The 22,219-nt window shown below is 42.0% G+C and overlaps 1 protein-coding gene across 16 annotated transcripts in view; it reads right to left on the reverse strand.

Moving 5' to 3' along the window:
• Nucleotides 1–22,219, reverse strand: part of ADGRL3 (adhesion G protein-coupled receptor L3) — a 486,649-nt gene that overhangs the window by 339,667 nt on the left and 124,763 nt on the right. For 2 of the 16 annotated variants that reach the window (XM_088056046.1, XM_088056044.1), the window contains exon 3: nucleotides 16,382–16,521. The exons of 12 other annotated variants lie outside the window; for them this stretch is intronic. The gene's annotated coding sequence lies outside the window, so the exon portion shown is untranslated. Of the gene's footprint in view, nucleotides 1–12,630; nucleotides 12,684–16,381; nucleotides 16,522–22,219 lie in introns of those variants that run through there. 2 more of the 16 variants (XM_088056045.1, XM_088056048.1) reach the window with 2 other exon arrangements.

A 22,219-nucleotide genomic window follows, 5' to 3' on the forward strand; every position in this document is an offset into this window, starting at 1 on the left:
AGGCCGTTCACCTGCAAAGCCTTCCTCAACATCCTGAATTCAGAGACACAGAGCAAGTTGTTGGCGATATTTCAAATTCACTTAACCCACTTTTAAGAAGTACAGCCTGTTCAACACTGCAAAAAACATTTCTTTCAAGAGGATCCTCAAGTCATCTGTCTGAGATGCTACACCTGGGCCAAGCCACCTGCAGCAGTGTGCCTTGAAAAGATGAGAGGATCAGAAAGCAACAGCATAAGGAAGCAGTTATGACAGAACAAAATGTCATGGCACAAACCCTGGACACGTCTTAATTGCGATCTGGAAACAGCTTTTTTTTTAAAAAAAAAAAAAAAAAAAATTTTAACAAAACAGCCCTAAAAGCCTGAGGTCCCAGCCTAGACAAAGACATGCACTGGGCACACAGATTCCTTACACCCTCTAGCTAGAGAAGTACGTGTGTATGAGAGCAAACCTGGCTGAGCTTCTTTCTTAAGGATTGTGGCCAAAAAAATTTTGCAAATTTCAATTAAATTACAGAATAAAAATATTTCCAACAAAGAGAAGGGGGGTGGGGGGGAAATGCAGTAAAGTCTACATTCAAACCATATTAGAAGACAGGCTTTTTGTCTTCAGTCAGACCTGTCCTATTCACTACTCATATCTGGTGGAGCATGATGGCAGAGGATTTAGAACAGGGCCTATATGTTGTAGTAATTTTGTCAGCTTTTAAAGTGAAAAAAAAAAAAAAGTACATTACTTGTTTCAATTTCTAGGCTTTAAATCGGATAAACCCCATACTTCCAAAAATGCAGGAGCCTCAAGGCACAGACATATTTCTGTCAGAGGTGCAACTAACACATGTCTGCATACCTGCAGGATGCTTAATCAACCTGACTCAAGTGCCAGAAATTGTGACAAGGGTGTCTTGTCCTGCCACAGCTTCACTGCTATTGCTGCCATGATAGACTTGATGAAAAGTAGGTCTCACACTACAATTGTAAGTGCAATTCACAGTATTAGTATGTTTGTACTTCAGAGACCTTTAATATGCTTTAAACTGATACAGAATAAATCTTCCTAACTAATCCCACCTTTAAAGGTGTTTAAGTGATGGAAAAACCTAATTTTCAACTACTTTTAGTGGAGCTACCAGTCCTGACAGACATGCAGCCACAAACTAAAGGTGTGAGGGGCTTTGTCTGCTCTGAAGGCAAAGACATCAGATTCCCTCCTGAAGTGCCTGCAGCCATTTTCTGCTCAGAGCTCACCTTCATGCATTGGTCCAAGAGCTACAATGCCCCTGGGACTGGCTTGCTGGCAGAGCTGGAAACCCCAGCCAGTGCCACCAAAGAGATAAAAAGAGAGATGATCTTTATAACCCATATATAACTTAAACCCACAAAAATTCATCTTAAAAAAAGAGAAGAAATAAAAAAACCTCAGGCTGGTTTCTAGATTACCTTGGCAGCATCCAGCAAGCTACTTCAGGTACCTCAGTGATACATCATTGGGAGCTCATTATCTTCTGCAATTTCCTGCCTTCTTAGTGTCAAAAAGCATTCCACTTTGGGCTAAAAATGTGACATTGTACTGTAGATGTCAATCTCTTTGCTGTATAGTTAGTGGTGACAAATCTTTCAGTACAACCGTGTACCCCTGCTCTCACACAGTACCTCAGGCTCACTTCTTCTGCTGCACCACCTACTTTTTAAGGGAAGATTCTTGCATTTTTCTGTTCTCAGTATTTGATACACAGCCAAATCACAAAGATGAATCTGATAATTTGATTTTCATTATTATCTCCTGATAAACAGCTTTTTCCTCCACCTCTCGTGAGAGAAGTTATTGCCCATCCCTGCCCTTAATTCGTCACATCAAATTTGATCTTTTTTGTCAAACTTTGACAAGTTGAGAGTTCAGTCAGAAATGAGCACTACCTTGCTGCACATCAGCTAAGCTTAGGGACAGGAGAGATGGAGAACTGACAGTCTGTCTTAAAATTAGCTCCAGTCAGCCCACGGCCACAGAAGGACATCTCGTGCTATAAGGAGAGAAGCTCACAATAGGTGGCTGTCCTGAGTCCCTTCCCACGGCACTGGTGAAAGGGTGATCAGAAGAAACAAATGCAACCACCTGCTTTCTAAGAAGAGAAAGTCCTCTTTCCAGCCCTCTGCTTCAGAGCCTAAAGGGATGCTGCTCCCAACACAACCTTGCTGTGCCTTCGAAGTGCCACTGAACCCTTGCTCCAGTGACAAAAGAAGAAGTTGCCAGCAGGGATTAGAGTGCAGACAGCAGTGCCCACAAACAACCTAATTTTCCCCAGAGGCTGGCTGTGTATGCTATTTGTTGTTCAGAGCCATCTGCAAGAAACTGGATATTTGCAAATAAAAGGAGATTAGGACAAGACATTAATCCAGCATCTGCTGCTCATTCATGCTGTCCCCTGAAAGGGAGCCCAGATACAACATTTAAGTCATAACACTCAGTTCTGAGCTGCTGGTAAAGACAAATAAAATAAACAAAACAACAACAAAGTAGACAGAAATTAATAGGCACACAAAGTTGTGGTATTACTTTGTATACCAACTAAGCCCCTAGGAGGGCAGAAACACCTGAAGCTGTTAAGAAAAAGTGGGATTCCCTCTGGGGAAGGACAGTTTTCCCTTGGCTGTGCCCACCCGTGCACCAAGCCTGAGCAGAGAAGACCATCGTCCTGGAACAGGGTGGAAGCAGAAATGGCAACAGCTTGCCTAGAAACCTCTGTTCTTAGAAAGGCCTTATTTCTTGAAGCCTACCAGAACAGCACAACAGGGTTATTGTTCCCAGAGCTGGATGGCAAAGTCTTGTGCCAAACACCTTCGGGAATTGTTTCTGCTGTTGGATGGAAGGGTGCAGCAGAAAACCATCCACAGCCTTTACAAAAAGCTCTGCTCTGTGCACCACTACACAAGAGACCAAGGGCATCAACCCAGCAAGCTTACTTCTACTTTTTATTTCTTTTCTTCATATTCACAGTAACTATGTGACTGTCAGTGCTGCTTTTCTGAGAGAGAAAAAGGGAAAAAAAAACCAAACAAAAAAGACAAAAATAATTTAAGCTTGGGGGAAAATATCCAGTTCAGAAACACAGATGAAAAGCATTTCATCTCTGCATATTGTCTGTTTTTCTACCAGCAGCCACTTTTCACAGAGGATTTTGCCTGACAGAGCTGATAACCACTCACCGCTGCTCAGATTTTGGGTTTGATACCTTTCAGATGTAGCTGGCGCATTTGGCGTTCAAAGGCATCGCACACGTGGCACCACCTGCATCTTATGCCTTGGGAATCAAGAGCACATTTCACATTACAAACACCGACTGTCTACCACTGCCATCTGATGCCTTCTATTCAGCGCTTTTTTTCAGCTTAATTTCATTTACTTTAAGATGGAAAAGAGATGGTTCATTAGAGGCACTTCCCATAGCCTACTTAAAAGCACTGATGAGCTGACACACATTTTCATAGGTTCAGGTTTCATCGCTTTACCTCAAGTTGCAGCTTTCTAGCAGATAGCAAAAAGCCAGCCCAGTAAGAGCTGCCTTACAATGGCTATCCCTATCCACAGCACCTCTGCAACCTGCAGTATTTCTACGCCTTACTAGTTCAGGAGCATCCTGTGCTCACAGCAAGCCAAACCTTCCTGACACACACATTCATTTCAGTTACGTCTGGAAAAAAAAAAAATCAATTTTGTTTTCAAGAGAAAAGTTTGGGTCAAATTTCAAGCAAGTGACCTGAACAGTTAGGAAAGACAGGCGGTACCCTCAGAGGAAACACTCCTTAGCAATTTCTGGAAGAGATTTGACAGGGTTCTAAGAACATGAGTTTTAAATACACAGAAGAGCTGATAGCTGGCATTATTAGTCAGTGCCACCACTGCACACCAGTTAGGGGAAGGGCACAGAGACACAGCCTAATGAGTTGGCCAGCTGGTGACACACAGTGGGGAGACATGCAGGATAGTCATGGGAGCAGCTTGGGAGCAGGAGGTAGCTTACTCCAGCCTCACATGGCCGTCTCCTCCGAGATGATCACTAAGTGAGTTGGCTGCAATTCCTGGAAGAACTGCCCTCCAGGACACACAATCATTTCCCATCTCCCTCTTCCAGCTCTGTGAAACTAGCCTAAGCATCACTCCCCACCCAAGCAACCTTTTGGCATCCAAGTGGCACTAAAGCCACCCTTGAGTTGTCATGCCATTAGTTTAAATCAGTGTTACAGCCAGCTCCCCAATCAATGAAATGCAGAAACACGACTGCAGGAAGGAATTAGCAGCTGTAATCCCATGATTACATAAATCCCTTTGGTCAATCAGTTATTAATGGCTGTTATATTTATTGGGGTTTATAGCAGACCTACAAACCTGAGCCATTAGAAGTAGACACCAAAAAGGACACTAAAAAAGCTGTTTGATTACTGACTCCTCACAGCAAGTGCTGACAGAATACAAATTTGGCTCGCTCTCCCTCCTGTTAGTGAGCCTGCTAATGAGCTTGCCAATTAAGAGCCAATCTGAAGACCTTGGAGGGGAAGCTGTCAGGAACATGAACTCCCATGCCTCTGAGGAGCAGCTGCAGGACTCGTGTCCAGGGCCACCTTCAGCGCTTCTTGCTGATGCCTTTATCTCCCACAACTCATCCCCCTCAACCAGAAAATACAAACACTTGTCACACATGCATATTACAGCTTCTAAGGCGTGGACATTGAAAACAAACACATGCTAAAGAGTAAAAAAAAATCCTCCCTCACTCCTGATTATTGCAGAGGTTTTACTAGGTCAAATGCTAGAACTACTGTGAAAGTACAAAAGCTTCAAAATAATAATAATAATGAAAAGTGTCACTAATTACACATCATAATGTCTAATTATATTGGGATGCATTTTGCATTTTTGCACATGTGTATTTCTATTTAAAGAATCAAGGACAGCTTGAGCAAGAGAATTTGGGATCTTAGCTCCCTTTGGATATTTCTGTGTATGTTCCTCCCCTCATAAGCAATTAACTTGATACAATTAATGAAAGGGGAGGCAAAAGCATACATCCTACACCAGTCCAAAATCTCTGGAAAAAAACTTTATGACTTTCAGTGGCAGGGACACATATGATCCACCTCAGTCACAGCAACACAACGAGACAGGGTGCGAGCATGCAAGGGCTGCAAGCATCTCACACGTCAGTCAAATCTTTATTGCCAGTACACTCATTTGACTACCTTGGTCTGCCATTTAAGCAGAAAATCTCATTTCAGAACCACTCAGTGCTGCATTTCTTTGTAGTTTCCTTCCTGCCCAGTCCTTGAGTGGGTAACTAACAGTGGCATTTCCAACAGAGCGCTACAACCGGCACATTCCCTCCCCGAACTAACCCCTGTGACTGCTCACAGAGGGTAAATTTTACTGCAATGTTCATGTTCAAGGGACTGTCAGGAAGTAAACAGGAGCAGGAGACTCCTGGCCCAGGTTTTCTTCTGGATTTTTCCATCCCTCATTTTATTCATCACACCACATGATGAGGAACACTCTGGAAATAACCTTTAGCCGAAAGCTCTGTTACCTAAATAAAGAAATGCCATAGTTTCTCTGAAACTATATCATTCTGCTGAAACTAATTATGAGAAAGCTGGTGCTTAATGAAAGTTTGCTTTAATATGACTTATACTACTCATAAGTTTGCTTTGGACAGCATCCAGGTTTTTTAAATTAAATATTAGCAGTCTGTTAGCCTATCAAACAAACCTATGCATGTCAAGTTAGTATTTTAATAGTGTTTTTACTTCCCCTTCCAGCCTAGGTTTGGCTTCCTAATTGACTTGCTGCTTTAAAGTCAGTAAACTCACAAGTCTGAGAAGAAGATGTCACACTTTAATGGCTTAGGAGTGCACGCTTTGTCTGGGTGATTGATGGATCAAATGTGTGCTGAGGAATGCCATGATATTTCTTTCATCATTTCTGATTCTCATGAGGCTGAGAACTGGACTATCACTAAACTTCTTTTCTGTTAGAAACAACAATAAAATTCTCATTCATTACAGAAGTAAAATCCACCTTGGCATCCTGAAGGGCTGTTATTGAGCTGACATTACTGTGTGAGCACCGACCAAGGCGTATGTGAGAATTTATCACCTAGGATGCAGCTGAATCTACGCACCAGGCATGCTGGGCTCTCTCTGGCTCATTACACTCCTTACCTGGTTATTGCCAGCCCCAGCCTGTTAGGTGAATGAGATGTGGAAGAGCTGCACAGACACAGCAGCAAAAGGTCCATCAGAAACACAGGTGATAAATGGGGCAACATTCACAGGTGACTGGTAAAGAAAGACCAAGGCTTTAATCGAGAGTTGCGCATCTGACAAAAGGCACAAATGTAGATGGAGAGCTCTTATTAAAGCAATATTAAGTAATTTTCAGAGTGCTTTTTAACTGCAATCATTTACTTTCAGTCCTGCCTAATCAAGTAAAGGACTACAACATTTCTGATCTCAAGATGAGGGCTGAAAGGTAGAAAAGGCTTCCAAATAATGCGTGTGCTCTCCAAAGTGACTAATACAGACTACACACATTTTCACACACCTCCATTGAATTTTCTAGTGCAAGAGCAAGTATTTCTGACTGCAATGCCTGCCAGTGGGATGTGAAAGGCAGGCTCTCTAAAGCGCTGGCATCACACTTATTAAACATTTTACATATAAAGCTTAGTTAACAAATCCGCTGACAATGCAGAAGCCGGAATAAAACCCTGCTCCCTTCTCCAGAGCAGGGCAGCTCTCTCACATTAAAGGAGAGCAGAAAAGTATTGAAACTCACTGAGGTCAGGTAAGGAGGCTGGTACAAATGTGGGTACCATTAGAGCAAATCTGCCCAGTGTCCCAGAAAGAGAGGACTGTAAGAAATCTCTCAGGATGCAGAGTCCAGTGCGCTCAAGCATAAGCAGTCAGAGGAAGAATGGGGCAGGAGGGATCAAGAGAAGTGCCAATACCCTCAAGCCCTGAAATAGTAGAGGATTTGTTAAATCCCAGAGAGCAACCCTGGCTGTATTTGGCAGAGGAGGATAAAGCAAAGCCCTGGCAGTGCTGGCAAGTCTGGAGAGGGTTGTAGTCCCCTTCCTCTCCCCACATTTGGGGAATGCAAGTCGAGGTGACAAGCAGGGCTGAGCAGTCATGTACCCCAATATTTTTGTGCTTGCTCAAGGAGCCACAGGCCTACCCACAGCTGAAGCACTGGAGGTCTCAGCAGGACCCAAATTTCACTTCAGTCCCTGCACAGCCTCTGTTTCTCAGGTTGGCTGGGCATTTGTCTTCACTCCTCATCCGCACAGCTCCTCCAAAGCCCCTTGCAAACTTAAATGGGGTTGCTGGGTACTTCATCCAATAAAATCCTTCCTGCCTTGCCTCAAACCTGTTTCATTGCAGTAGCTGTATCCCTTTCCCTTTTTTTTCCCCTCCCCATACTATCCACAAAAAAAGAAAAAGGTGCTGTGCTTTACCCAGTCTTGTGCTGACTGCATTAAATACCAGCAGCAAGGTGGACTTAGAGGCACCAGCTGTAATTTCTCCTCTGCTCTCCACACTTCTAACTTGCACCAACACTCTTGTGTATCTTTGCATTTCAGGCATATCTCTGAGACTGCTCATTTATCTAGACATCATCCTCACCGCAATGACAAGCCAGGAATGCCATTTTTCCTCCCTTGCTCTACAGAGAGGCAGAGAAAATGAGGCAGTGGTAACACTGAATAGGCAGGGACACGCCTCAACTCATCCTCAGGAAGAGTCAAGGCTGAGGCCACCCAAAAGCACAGTCCTTCCTCTCATTTGGGGGCTGTGGAGATCAACCTCACCTGTGCCCACACTGCAGCACTGCTGGCATTTCACTCAACCACCTGCAAGTCCAGCAGGGATTTGGACACATCCAGGGAGAGCTTTGCTGCCTGGCCACGCTCAGGGCCATTTGCAGGACAGCTGCGCTTTCCTTTGTTCCCCATCTCTTTTCTTCAAACCTTCCTGGCTTTGCCTTCCTTCCCCTTTCCATGCTCTGGCAGGGACGCTGAATGCTGATGAGACAATACTTGATACATCTTCAAGCACTTATTTTCAGGCAATTAACTTGGCATCATAGAAGCACTTAAGAAACCTGGCTTTCCGGAGTGGGAGACAACTGCCTAAAAAGCTAAGCAAAGTAGTAAATTATTGTCAAATGACTAAAAAAGAACAGGGAAGGCAGTCGAGGGGGGGTAAGAAAGCAATGCTTTGATAGAAAATCCTTGCTTGCTTGCTGTCAGGCCAAATCTGAGATTTGACAAAAAAAGTCAATCTAATGGATTCAGCAACCATTAGTGTGAGTCCAATACTGGTCACTATCAATTGTGTCTAAAACAATTGAGTTTTGCCATTCAAGGCTGGTTGCTTTCTTTTCTGACATCTCCTGATTGTATGTCATCAATTCATCCTTGGAAAAATTAGCCCAGAAAAAGCATCTATCTACTTAGATAGAGCACATTACTCTAATGTTCCAAAGGCTTACCAATCACCACATGGTCCTTCATCACTAACTGTGCCTGCTATAATCATTCATTTTTACATTCAGAAGCAATAACTTACCTATTATCAACATTTTACTTATTTACCTGGTCTCAAATTCAATTTGGGGAGGGGGGGCAGAACCACAAACCATTAATTCAGTTTTCCATAAACTAGAAATTTCCAGCTTTTCCTTTGTGGTGTTATTTTCCTGTCCCCAAAATGACACTTCAAAGATGCATTTGCCTTTCATCCCTTAGATGCCAACATCAGGAATGGGGCATGAAAAAAGCCAGTCTGCCTGAGCAGTCCTTCTCTGGGCACCTGAATGTTCCCCCACATTCCCTACTTGGTTTTGGGAACAGTGGGGATTTTTTGTAGATCAGAAGCATGTTGATTTTGCAGACACAGCTTCAGGTTTAAAGTGAATAAATAAATACGAGTCTTCCCATGCATAGTTTACAGCTACCTTCTACATTTTTCAATGGATCTCACTGCAGACCCCTGCAGCTAAAAGAAACCTACAGACACCTGCATAATACATTGTCCTTTAAGGAAAAAAATAAAAATTAAAATAAAAAAAAAAAATTGCACTTGTCATTTATCCTAGTGGCTATTCCTGCTACCTCCCCACCCTGTATGTGTAGTGCTGCTGCCAGTGAGCAATATCCTGGAGCTGGAACTCCAGTGGAACACACTGCTCTGCAGGCACAAGGGGCTGGGGCTGCTTTCATGAACTAATGGGAAGAACACAGGGACAGGCAAATAGGGCAGTAAATTCCCTTATTCCCCATGCTTTCAAAATCCAAATTAAAAATGTTTTCTTTTGCCTCATTAAATTGACATAATGATGTAAAACACCAGCATATGAAAATCCACAAGTTGCATACAGAAAAACCTGACCTGGCACCTTTACATCTGCCAACTCACACAAAGAAGCAGAGATCTCAGACACCCAGACTTATACCCATTAAATATTCAGTGTTATAAATCAAGCCCTCCCACCTTATATAAACACATCACAGCTATTGCACAATAACATCCTGCTTGCATACATTTACATTATTCCCTCAAAAGAAAAAAAAAAAAAAAAATCCATGAAACATTATTTGTGCAATCCTCTTAAAAGAGTTTAAAGGAAAAAGAATCTAACATGAAGGCAGACAATATCCTTAAGAGGAAATATCTTTAAGGAAGGTAGTTCAGGTGGCACTTCCAGGGCTCAGGCGCAAACTTGAAGTCACAACCCTCTATGTAATCTACAACAAACCTTAAATCAGGACACACAAGAGATGGAGAGCAAGCCAAACAAACAGCTCTTCTTTCCCTTGTTTCTTTCTACAGATAAACACTCTACTACCTCCTGGTATGAGCTGGTGACACTGCAGAGACACCAATGGGGGGGGGGGGGGAAGAAAAAAAAAAAGGAAAGTACCTGGCTTGCTGTTTTCATCAAGAAATTAATTTTATGGGCAAACATGAACACTTAGATCAAGGCTGCATTATCAGCTGCACACTAAGCAGATGAAGAGCATTCAGGAGGCACTATCACACTCTTCACCTTCCTCTTGCAGCTCCAGCCCTATCTTATACAACACCTGAGTGCACTGGGCTTCAAGAGCACCAAAGCCTGACAACATGGGCCACTGCAGTCCTTCTTCCTGGGCTATCCAACACCAATTCTGCTGCTGTGAAATGCTTTGCAGCTACACCAGGTTGGTTAGGTTTTATCCATCCGTTTTAAATGCTGCAAAATAAAAATTACTTGCTCTCCTGGACTTCCCTCACACTTATGGGCACGTTCTCATCTTTTTGTTTAACTGGGAAGACGACACATTTCAGCCCCAACAGCATGCAGGGGAAACCACAAGCTACTTTTAGGCATCTATTATCTCTTGATTCACATAGCCATCCTAGGCCTGAGATGCCATTGTCTTCAAACACCACATACAGTGGATGCCTAGCCCAGAGCACTAGGATGGGACAATCATTTAGCCATAGCCCTCCACATGCTTTCCCACACTCGGGCAATCCAGGGACTTGAAATTAAGCAACACAGAGTTCTCCATGGAGGTCTTTCCAAAGCTAACTGTCTTCATTAGCACCAATCCAGCTGCAAAAATATTAGTCAAGGCTGCATTAATGCCAAATGGGCCCTGCAAGCATACAGGTTTCGTTAAGAGAACCCGAGATGCTTGAAAGGTAGGGTGGGCTTTTCCCTCTGCTGTTCTGGTTTTCTTGGCCTTTCCATCCTCCCCTCTAAGTTCAAAAGCTGGCAGCAATTTACAACAAATTACTGCGTAGAAGGTATGCACATACACACGTGTGTGTGTGCACGCACATAAGCCGGACAACTCAGTAAGTTCCTCTTAGGGAAAGAATCCCACTGCAAGGGGCTGGAGGACTCAGTCCTTGATGGTCAAAATGGGGCACTTGCTAATGAGGCAAAAGACTACATTCAGGCAGATGTTTCTCCAGAAAGAACACAGGAACCATTATATTCCTAAAGAGAATCAAGTTTGGAGCTGCTGTGATCTCACTGTCCTGGTGGCCCAGGTAGCACTGGAGCCCTTCCATGTGAAAGTGCTACTTTGTCATTGCCCCAGGCAGGGGAAGAGGGATTTTAGACCTGGTCTTTAGCACTTCAGGACTTGAAAACAAGCACCCTCCAGGAAAGGTTCGAAAGAGAGCTTCCCATTTGATATTTACATCACTCAGGTATGCAATCACCCTACAAACTGCCCTGCCTACCACGTGCCAAACAGAACAGCGCCCTCAACTTTTCATCATGAGTTTGCCACAGGACTAAGCAAGCAAATAATTCTTTACTGCCTTTCTTCAAGTCCCACAGACAATACTAAGCCACACATTTCTCTCTTCTCTGCTCACACGTATGCCATGAAGCTGGATGAACCAGCAGCATGGTCTGCACTGACACATGTGATGCTCAAACTTGTTACACAGATAAGAGATACACTCCATCTCATTAATTCAGGGTTTCTACCTGCTCAGAGGGATGCATTTTGTCAAAGCCCAAGCTTAAGTCACTCAATCTACAGTACAAAAGACTACTGAGAAAAAAAAAAATACTCTTTGCTGGCAAAACCAAATGAAATGGAGCAGAGAAGGACATAAATCCACAGAGCCTCAGAGCAGGATTAAAAACACCACTTGCCATCCCCACAGGCTTTGTAACCCTCACAAGCCTGAGAGGGATGGATTTCAGCATGTTAACATCCTAAGAGAATACTGCAAGAAATGGCATGCTGTGGGTGGTTATATGATCTTCTGGTTTACCAGAGAACTTTGCAAACTTCCCCAAGCCTTTCATGGCAGATCAGTGAAGATTACTGTGGACATCCACACTGTACTGGGGATTTTCAACCAGCAAAGACAAGCTCATGGGCTTTACAAGCACTGCTGAGTGGCCTGTACACCTGCTATATTTCATGAACCCTGAAATGAACAAATAACTCATGGAGAACATAAAACATAATTTTGTTAGAGCAGTTTGTCAGCTCAGAAAACTCAGCACATGAAGGACTCAAGGTGTATTTTAATTTCCACTGGAGGTGTCACCCATGGGGCTTACAAGGTTCATCAACCAACCCAGACCCACACACACCCTATAGTATCAAATTTGCTCAGGTTAGGAAGGCCCCACCATAATCAGAACAGAGGTTCCAACCTGCAAAAACTTACATCAGCAACATGAAAAAACAGAAAAACTATTATATGTATTTCTTCTGTTATGTCAGGGAACCTCAGACTCACTGAAGTACATCCTGACAGAATCCAGAGCCAAAAGATAAGGCTTTTGACTTCTCCTTAGATGCTCATGCAGAAAGAGAAAAAATTGCAACCCAGCACTTCACAAACTGGCACCCAACCCTGAAAGAAGCCTCCATGTACTCCAGCTCAATGAGAAAAACAGCAGCAGATTGGTGTACATTCAAACATGGCCTTTGTGAATATTAAAAGGCCTTTAATATAGCCAAGTGCCTTTTTTGAAAATGCTTCAAGCCCTTCATATGCACAGAATTCTCCTTTTCCCAAACTGTTTCTTGGTCAAGAGAGAAACATGTCATACCTCCAAAGGGAAAAAAGTCCTCTAATCCCCACCTCCTTCCTCCAGGAATTGGTCTGGAGAGGGAAAAAAACAAAAAGAAATAATTCATATTCCAATTGCTTCATGGTTTTCCTGCAAAGTTTTAATAACTTCCTCCAGCTGTCCACTCAGTATGTCTAATTCAGAGTATCCAAATGAAATTTCCAAAAGTTCAGCAGGACTTCTTACTGCATCACTAAAGACAGTTCCCTGTCAAGGCACCATGCCAAAAGCAGGTTAGAGTCTTTCAGATGAAGGATATTTCATGGGTAGATAGAGATTCAGACAGAAAAAGCCAAAGCAAGAGAGCACACAGAACTTTTATATACTCTGGCTACTCAGTGTCTATTAAATAAACACTTGGGTGCAATACAGGGCATAGTTTTTAATATCCTCGCTTGTCTTGCTTCTCAGAGGCATTCAAAACATTGCTCATTATCCATCTTTATGGAACAGGCAGACTGGGGTTCTTCACATCTTTGTGAACATTTCAACAGACCACGAGTCTGCACAGCACAGAGGTGTCAAACGAAGAAAGAAATAGACTGCCTCCCAATGAAGTTCAAATAAGGAAAGCATTTAATTATGCATACTTCTCCAATGCTTTGGAAACTGCTTTTAAAGGAGAAAAAGTGTCATAACTCAAAGGTATTTACTCTAATGAAAAAACTACGACTGTTCAGGCTGTTTCCAATATAGTCAAATAAAAGAAGATGGGTTGAGATTTTTTTTTCCCCCTTCAAGAAGAACACTCAGGAAATTGCATCTCATCCAACCCTTCCCCCTCATCTTTTTGTCAGCAAATCCTATAAACCCACAAAATGCCCGGAATTAAACGCTAAGGTTGGCAATCTGTCATTGACATATGTTCCTGCCTTTTTTTTTCCCCACCAAGTCATGAGATAAAGCTGCATTTTCAGCCTTAGCATGGAAATTCTTAGCACCAGTTAGTATTTGGTGGCTTCAGTTCTCCCCTTCTCCTCTTCTCATCAGTGTGATTTACTTTGCCATCCCACAAGCCAATTTCTCAAGAGTCACCACCCGGCTTCCAGATACTTGGAGGCACTCTGCACAAGGAACAGCCTGCTCCAAAGCAACACCATCGGCTTGCAAGCACGACACCGGACAGCCCCACGATACACTGCCACGGCAAAATAATTCCTTCCCTTTGGGAAGCCCTCAGCACAAGCTGTCCAAACATTATTTACGATTTCAAGTGTTGCCTTATTTATGGCTGAAATTCTCCCTGTTCAGAAGAGAGAAGGACTGAGTAACTTACTAGGAATGTTCCTAGGGAATGGGGGCAAGGGGGAAATGAGATCAGTCATAGCTTCAGAAACATTTACAGCTTTTATGCAAAATTTAAAACTGGAGCATTAACAAAAAAAAACAAAAAAACAAAAACCACAAAAAAAAACAACCAACCAACCAAAAAACACCAAAAAACCCACACTAACCCAACCCAATCGACCTTAATCTGGTAGTTTGCCAAGCTACAGGTGGGTTTTGTAAGGAAGAAGAGGATTCCAGCTTTCTTGTTTGGAGAAGAAAGGCAAGCATAACTTCTGGGAAGATTAAATACTTGAAGTGGATATATTTACACAATATGTGGGAAGTGTGAACAGATGCTACATAGGAGGCCTTTCTCATGACAGCATCTCCAGAACACAAGACAGTTTTTCATTTGGATTCTGTTTGTGTGGTATGGTGGTTTCTTTGCAAGATACAAAAATAATTTTTTACAGAGTGTTTTGCAATTGGAAATACTGGCTTCTATGGCTTTTCAAGTGAATCTATTAATAGCTTTTCTGGTAGTTAATAGAAAAAAATATTTTTGCTGTCCTACCTGTAGATTCTATTACAGACTGGCTGTGTGAAGACACTTGTCATTTTCCACACTGGTAAATACAGCAGTTTCTACTAACATCTCTCATGTCAGATGCTCCACACAGCCGAAAACTCAGCCCAGACCCTCACCTTCCCAAAACCCTGGCCCGCAATTTTGCTTGCAGCAGACATTTTCAAATCAATATGAGGGAGATTGTTTCTGGCAAAGATGCCTTGGAATAGGAAAGGCATAACAAAGCTCACCTGAGACCAGATGGGGAAAGAAATCAATGGGCAAATTAGGAAGAGCAAACAGGACACACACCACCAGAACTTTTGTGTTTAGTTGGTGTTTATAAAGCAGGGGACACATCAGTAATGACAGAAGAATGATATCATGATTTGTTAGGCTACAGCTACAGACAGCATCACTTTGTGAAGAGCTGGCAGCTCCCAAATAGCTGACTTCCAGAGAGTTCAGTTAAATATAACCCTACTGCCCGAGCCACAAATAAAATCTATTCAATTTAATGTGATTTCAGCTAAATCTGTAGAGCTAACAGCCAAAGAGCTACATATTGATTATGCCACTTCCATTCTGAACGACTTTGAAACAGCACCCAGAATCCAATATTTTCCTTAATTCCATTAAGTTCCGCCACCAAAGGCTTTCTATTTATTTTCATTATAAAGTACCCTATTCACAGGTATTTCTTCAGGTTCCCAGGTCAACCCAGGCATTTACTGGCTCGTACAACAAATACATACAAACATATCCCCATGCACATATACATTTATTCTTGCACATATGCTCCCCTTTCAATAAGGGTACCCCTTTCAAAGGGTAGAAGAAATGTGAAGGAGGAGACTGAATTTGTTTCAGTGGCTCAAACCCACAAGGAAATTGTGCCTGCTGTGTTGTTTTCAGGCTGTTACCTAGACAAGTTAATCAAGGCTGCTGATGGGAGCATAGTCATTCATGCTGCTTTAGAAGAAAACAGAGAAATGAAAAAGAAAGAAGTGATATGCACATGCATGAATACCATTTACACCAGAGAAAATGCCTAGTTAGATAACCTCTTCTACTTTTAATACTTCACAGTGATTTAGCTCTCTACACTGAGAGTTCATAGGTAGATAGACAGGCAGTTTTAACACTCTCCCCTAGCTCATTAAAAATCTCAATCGGGGGGTCTCTCTTCTGAAGCTGACTGGAACATGATCCACATTTAAGAAATCAAAACCGCTTCCCACTGAGGTCCACGTGGTGCCTGTCCTTGTGCACAGTTGTAACTAACTCTTAAAACTGGAAAGATATTTTCTTCCATCTGTCACTGCAGAAAAGCTGAGACGGGGAGGGGATATCCCAAGATGGTCATAAATCAGACTGTGTTATTTGCTGTACTTATATATTTATCTAATTTTATTAAAAAAAAAAACAAACTCTTGTAAGCTGTTTTTCTGGATACCATAAACTGACTATGGGTATCATAGTCACATGTATAAAAGGTTGAGCTATGGAAAGGGTAAAGAGAAACACTGAAGAAAACCACACAGCAAATTGACAAGTGAGGTCCATGGTTTAACTTCTCGGCTGTAGTAGCAGATTTTGATAAGTGATTATTTTCTTGTACTTGATAGGGCTTCTTAGTGTAAAATGAAAAAAATCAAAGAAACCTTTTATTATGCTCATGAAAACAGCTAAGGGGTAATGGCTCGTAAATACAGTCCTGCCCACTTCTTTCATCAAATTGTCGGCCAGGAGATGCCCTGAATGTTTGCACACTGTTTGCTCCGTCAGTGGAATTCAGCTCCACCAAACTCAGACCGAGAACCACACTCGTGACAAAATAATATAACTACAAGAAAACACAATCCACACCTCCCCTTAGGCATGAGACAGTACCTAGACAGCTGCAGATGAGAAAGCCAAGGATCCCACCTCCGTACGAAGACGAACAACCTTCTCCCTGAAGACAGCTTGAGCCCAAGAGACAGCTAAAACCTCCTCTGGTTCTGCATGTGTTCTCTGCACTGCCTGATCATCTTCCAAAGACAAAAGGAAAAAGAAAAGTGTGGTAACATACATTACCTTTTTAATCCAGTTTCAGTATCAAGAGAAATCCAACTGCGACATAACTCTTCACAATCACCTTTGCCAGGAGAACACCACTTCTTTTGAGGAGATGCAGAACTTCTCATGCAAATTTTAGTAGCATATTCTAAATTTCTCAGATTTCCTCCTATAGAAAGCTACTTGCTCCAGTGAAAACACAAAGCAAATTTGCATTTTCTGTTCACTTGGCTGTGCTTTCCAGTCCTCCTACCACATTTGGAGGATGGGCATAAGTGGAAGGGAGAAGCTGTGCAGTGCCATCATTTATGACTGGTTCATCAGCTTGACTGCAACTTGCACAAGTAGAGTTGCCTAAAATGGTGGCATTTAGTTAAAAAAAGAAGTCATGATTTAGTGCCAAATTAGTATGTGAGCAGCTAAGCATGACTAATGCCGGGCTCAAGCATAATACTCCTGTCTTCGTGAACCCAAGAGCTGCCTTAACCTTTCTATACAAAGAACTGTCAGGAGAACCACCATCAACACAAAGCAAGTGTGTAAATCCTGCAAATCACACGAGAGGGGAAAAATGAGCTGCAAGAAAAACAATGTATAGATGTATCATATGTTAACCATTCAAAGTAGGAACAAAACCCCAAAAATTATGTGTTAGCTAGAAAGGCTAGCTCAATATGGACCTAATCACCAGCAAGAGCTTCACTGGGGCCAGATGTCTCAGAATTATGCCTGCCCCCACCATCCTCTCTCTTTCTTTGCGTAAAAAGTTGAGGTCTTGGATATATAAAAATAGAAGCATAGCCCTCTTCCACACCCAGCATCTTCCTCCTCTGCTCCACATGGAAAAGTCTTCCCCTTCCATCTTCTACCACCTATCACATAAAAAAAAATTCAAAACAAATTTTCCTTCATTTCCTGATTTTTCTCTGTACAAGCCACAGACATGGAACAGCACCTACCTGCAGTTGAGAACTAAAATGTTTAATGCAACATTCAAAGCTACCCCAGACAGAGTCCCAAGCAAAACTCTGAAAAAGCCAGGGGGAAGAACTGCTATGAGAAAAATCCCTCCTCCTTTTAGTCTGCCCCAATAAAGCAGAGCAGCACTACTTCCTCCAGAAATATCCCTCAATTCAGCACTTCAAGACATCAATATTTTGGCCAAATTTTCAGCACTCTGCTACGCATACTGCGCTCCCTATAATCCAAGGCCTCAGGTGTACAGCTTCAGTAAAAGCTGAGGGTACAAATAGCTGTGCAAGAGCAACAAGCAATCAATCACTGAATGCAGCTTATTCTTTAACAAGTGTTTTCTTTAAAAAAAAAAAAAAAAAGTCCTGAAACCCACATGGCTTTTAACTTTGGTTTGGCACACAGACAGCAGCTTAGTTTCTGGTCACTTAAGCAATGTGTTCCTAAGATCCAGGCTTGCTCCCAACATCACGTTGTCTCTGTTTCTCAGTTCACACGACTTCAACTCAATAAGCAGCTCCAACCCTCAGCAAACAGATGCCACAGGCTGGGATTGATCTCAGCTTGTGTCCAACGCCAGGGTCCTCTCTGGGGAAATGCCACAAGGAAAGCCGAGTGTGTGTGAGGGAATGGCATACCTGAGTTACCAGGATCAACATCTGGCTCATAATTCTGCACCACACTTTTGCTTCTTAATGCTTTGATTTTAAAAGTGCCTACTTAGGGATCCTTAAGGATTTTAAAGCATGAGAGGAGGGGAGAGATGGGATGAAACACTACTTGTAGCATTTTAAGAACTAGCATGTTTCCTCCATAATCATTCTCTCAACTTCAACAGGACCAGGCTTTAAAGATAAACACAGGTTCCTTATAATTCACTGGGAAAGTCCCTAAGGGAAACAATATTAAAGATACACGTTAACTCAGAAATAAAACATTAACCTGTTCATGGGCAGACCAGACATGAACTGCAGGAGAGGGTCCAGTAAGAAGGTGGCACCTTCAGTGGCCACAGTTCAGTGAAGATAAATGAAGACAAGGAACAGCATAAGCTATACAGAACTGTACAGGACAATGTCTGTCCTGTGCTGCATTAGGCTTCCCCTGGCCTTTAAAACAACAGATCGTTCATTTTGTGAATTAACATTACCACTGTTAGAGCTCCTGCCCACAGCCATAAACCAGATTTTGTCTGACCTCAGAAACCGAGCTGACCTAGGTCTGGCTCCTGCTTGGGCAGAAGAATAGACTGGGATCCTGAGCACCAAAGACAAACTGTTGTTGGTCAGCTGATGTGTGTTCAACTGTGAAAAGGGTGAGCAGAAGCAAACAGGGAGCTTTCAGCAGCAGACAAAGACTGGATGAGAAATGGTATTGCAAACACCATTAGTCTCCAGGTCTTTATTACAGCAGTATCACTCCTTAAGTGCCTGATGTCATTAGAGTTATGCCAGCACCAAACCACCACAAAAAAGAAAAGAGACAGGCTAATAAACTTTGAGTTTCATCTGTGAATTTCTGAATTTTAGAGCTTCTGAGTTTGTCTCACCATGAAGCTGCCATTTGAGAGAGATAATGCCACAATGCATGAATGCTGGGCACCAGCTCAACTCCAAGCATGACTTCAGAGTCCCTAAGCCAGTCCCTTGTTAAATAAATCACACACAGACTCATGCTGAGTTGCCTCCCTGCTTCAGAGCCTAAAACAAGATACCAATTTGCTTAATGTGCAAAAATTAAGCCACTCTGAAATTAATTATAAACGTTTGCCTTACTTAGCTGAAATTTATTTGATACAGCAGTCAGGAGTCAGATTAAAACTCCAGCCTGTCCAGCTAAATTTCTCTGACTTAAGAAGTTAATACCTTGTCATATTACAGGTGACATACTTGCCTCATTCTGTTTTGCATAGTATTAACTACTGGTTCTTTTCAGTGCTTTGGTTGGAAACAAAATTCCCTACATACACGTTTGAAGAAGAAGAAACCAAACCCAAACATCCTCATATAGAAGAGATGCAATAACACTTTTCTTGTTTTAATATATATATATAGATAGATAGATAGATATGTGTGTGTGTTTATGAATATATACACACATACAGAAGAGTCTGCTGGCAGAACGATTCATTTCATTTTTGGAAATACTTGGCCTGGCCTCTTATGTACCAGGAACATAAGCTACAAAAATGTTCTTGGAGCTTTCCCTTAGAGAAATGAGCTAAGTTTCACTCCTAAATTCCACTGTGTTTCTCCAAATGGGATTACACTGTAGACTCGTAAGTCTACAAAACTAGGGAACTTTGTTTTGCCTTTCTGCCTCAGTAGACCTGTCAAATAAAGATAATTCTTTTCTCTCACCTTTTGTGCATCTTCTCTACCTACAGCTGTATATTTTTCAAGATAGAAACTGTTTATAACCAAGGTGCTCTCACCTTCAACCTCACAGGTAAATAAGCACTAGGAGCTCTGCTTACATTTTAAACTACAAAAAAAAACAAACAAACAAACAAAAAAAAACCAAAAAAACCAAAAAAACACCAGAACTTTTTATTAAAATTTATAAATAATTAAAATATTCCATTACAGGCAGTATTGCATGATGGGTTTGGGGAAAGGAAAGGGGGAGTTCATTGAGGGCTCATCTATACTCAAAAATAACGTCGTGTTAGAACATGATGCTTAATGAGTGCCATTAACAGCTGGTGTCATCTGTTCCTATAAGTTTTTTTTCCCCAATAATATTTGCATAGATTTGCACCAGGCACAAGCCTCCTTCTCAGTCTATAAGGGACTAAATATTTTAGGATAGTTCAAACAGAACTGACCTAAACATGTTCCCTCAGAATAAAACGCCGTGAATTATTTTCAAAATGCTTTTCCGGACCTAAAGTTTAGCCAAGCTAAAGCAACACCAAGCTAGGAATAACCTATCCTATGCCTGCAGAAGCACTGGATTTTCAAAAGAAAAGCACTACAGAAAAAAAACATCAAGCCAACACAGGATTTTCAGGGGCTTATACACACAGAGTATGCAGGGTGGCAGCACTTGAAGAGTGACCCATTCTGCCACGTGCTGGCTTTGGGTACAGGATTTCTGTCTGGTTTGGGTACAGGATTTCTGTCTGTTTGCAGCAGACACAGCCATGTGTGTCTCATCCTACCTCGTTCCCAACACACCTCCAGTTCAAGATAGAGCAAGTGTGGGGAGAGCAGCACAGCACAGCCCCCACCTTTGCAACTCTTGTAACATTAAATGAAATGTTGTTCTAGTGCTATTCTGTGAGAAGTTGTTGAAGACAAATGAAAACAGCACAATGTTTCTTGGTTTGGTTGACCCCTCCCCCCAGATTTTGTCTCTAATAAAATTAGATAAGGAGCTTGAATGCAAGCAGTTTGGTTGGAGAAGAAAAAATTGTCAGTATTCTTATTTTCAAAAACATGTTTATCAACTCCTAACAAGTGGTGCAGACTGGTCATGACATAAAATTTAAGCTTGGGGCCCAAAATAAAAAAAGGTCAGGGAAGGTCTGATACATGCTGTTCACAAGCACAAGAGATACAGGAGGATTTTCCTCCTCCTCCACTGAAACCCTGCCTACATTTTCCCATACCTTGTGAGTCAAAATCACTTTCTCCACATAACTGAAAAAAATTCTCCCTGAGCAAGGAAAGCCCTGCTACGTGCAGAAGAACAGCCACCATGGATGTTTAGGTTACTTAAGACAGGCATGTTTTTCTTTTCCCTGTGGCAAAATTGTTTAAATGCGTATGAAACAGTAGATTGATTGTCATAGGGAAAAAATGACTGCTCCTTTTTCTTTCCTTGCACTAACTTACAAGTCATAAAAAATAATAAATTCAGACTTATGTCCTGATAAACAAAACCGCAGTGGAGCATGGCATAATTTCTCCTCTTTTGCTGCTGCCTAACTCAGCTTTCTTAATTCAGGCCATATTTAATCTACGTGTAGGAAATCCACATTTGTTTCTAATAAGAGAAGGAAAGTAATGAGATGTCAAGGAACAGTTTCCTTAGGCCAGAGAGACTTCAAAGGTGAGTCTGGCAGCTTGTCCTGCATTTATTGTTTGCGTCAAGCTTAAGATTTTCTAAAGAGCAACTGCCCACTTAAAATAATTATAAGCTGCAACTTAAACCCGAACAGCACGTGAACGTATGATAAAACACTTACACCATCGTCCAAATTTCGACATCAGCCCTATATCAGGGAACACATAGCTCCAGATGCTGGATTAAAACAATAAGTGCAAGCTGAAAACGAGCATATAATTCTTTCAGCTAATGCAGAAGGGTCATGCTGCTTTAATGCAAAAGCAGCATTAAATGAAACTATGGACTACATTGCCTCAACATATGAGCTGCAACCACAGACACTTTCGGGTGTGCCTATCAGCTGTGTCTGTCTTGAAGCAAGAGGCAGAGCCCCCAGTAAAAAAGTATTTCTACTAAGGGATTTTTTTTTTTCCCCTCCTGACTATTACTTTCGCCAAACTTCTGAGTTATAGCAGAGCTGAGAAAAACCAGGAACATACAACAAAAAAGAAAAAAAGACATTCTGTTTATTGCTTATGCCACAGAACTGTACTGCTCATTCATGCTGAGTCTTGCTGCTCCAGAAGCCAGGGCAGAGAATTGTCCAGGAAGGGGAAGCCCTTAAAATGAGGGCAATAGAAGCAC

Source organism: Pseudopodoces humilis, chromosome 6 (assembly GCF_049639895.1).
Source record: "Pseudopodoces humilis isolate 2021_Gansu_Grassland_sample_001 chromosome 6, ASM4963989v1, whole genome shotgun sequence".
NCBI lineage: Eukaryota > Metazoa > Chordata > Aves > Passeriformes > Paridae > Pseudopodoces > Pseudopodoces humilis.